A 1,185-nucleotide genomic window follows, 5' to 3' on the forward strand; every position below is an offset into this window, starting at 1 on the left:
TCTTAATATGATATGATATACTTGAAAGAAGAGGAAAATTGGAACACAGAGACAGAAAAAGGGGGAAATCATCCATGTGAAGATGGAGACAGAATCTGAAATAATGTGTGTACAAACCAAGGACCACCAGCAAACACCCCAGAAGTGAGAGGAGTTTAGCAGAATCTCCCGTACAGGTTTCTGAGGAAGTATAGCCCTGGTGATGTATTGATTTTGGACTTGTACCTCCAAAAGTGTTCAACAATAAATTACTATTGTTTTAATCAACCTAGTTTGGAGTAGTTCACTATGACTGCTTAGGAATTTAAAAGAGTAGCACTTAAAAAATTCAATTTCTGAAATTTTGTTACTAGTATAAAGACTGTAATTGATTGTTATATATGTATCTTACCCTGTAATCTTGCTAAACATACTTATTAAAAGGTACCCAGATTGTATAGTACTAAAACTGATTTCTTTAGTTATAATACTATCAGATATATAGAAAAGCTGAAGGAATATATAGGCCCACTATAAATTATATTAATCAGAGAAATTCTGTTATAATAGAATGAGATCTGAAGAGTTGTTGTGTTATTGGCATTCATGTCCTTTAATATTTGGTTGAATGATCTAGTGAAAGTATCTGGACATGTGATTTTCTGGTGGGAAGATTTAAAAAAACAAACTAATCCCTTTAAAAGACCCAGGGTTGTGCTTGCTTCAGCAGTACATATACTAAAACTGGAATGATATAGAGAAGATTAGTATGGCCTGTGCACAAGAATGACATGCAAATTCATGATGCATTCCAAATTTTTATTACAAAAACTGAGGAGTGAGGAGTTGGAAAAGTATGGACACTCCTTCACTGTTGGTGGTAATGTAGAATGGTGCTGTCTTTATGGAAGACAGTTTGGGGTTACTCAAGAAACTAAATATAGAACTGGTGTTAATATCAGCAATCCCATTAGTAGGAATATATTCACAAAAAAAGAAAGCAAGGACACAAACTGACATTTTCACACTCATGTTCAAATGATGAATAGATAAACAAAATATGATATATACATAAAATGGAAAACTATACAGCTATAAGAAGGAATAAATTGGGATGCATATGACGACACGCAGAAACCATGAGGACATTATGTTGAGTGAAATAAGAGAGACACAAAAGGACAAATATTGTATGGTCTTGCTAAT

At 33.3% G+C, this 1,185-nt stretch overlaps 1 non-coding gene across 1 annotated transcript; it reads left to right on the plus strand.

Annotated features, from left to right (window-relative positions):
- Positions 1-693: 693 nt before the first annotated feature.
- LOC111764972 (U6 spliceosomal RNA) lies at positions 694-800 on the plus strand. Its single transcript, XR_002797443.1, has one exon. It is a non-coding gene; the product is annotated as a U6 spliceosomal RNA (small nuclear RNA).
- The last annotated feature ends 385 nt before the right edge of the window (positions 801-1,185 follow it).

Source organism: Dasypus novemcinctus, chromosome 10, assembly GCF_030445035.2.
Source record: "Dasypus novemcinctus isolate mDasNov1 chromosome 10, mDasNov1.1.hap2, whole genome shotgun sequence".
NCBI lineage: Eukaryota > Metazoa > Chordata > Mammalia > Cingulata > Dasypodidae > Dasypus > Dasypus novemcinctus.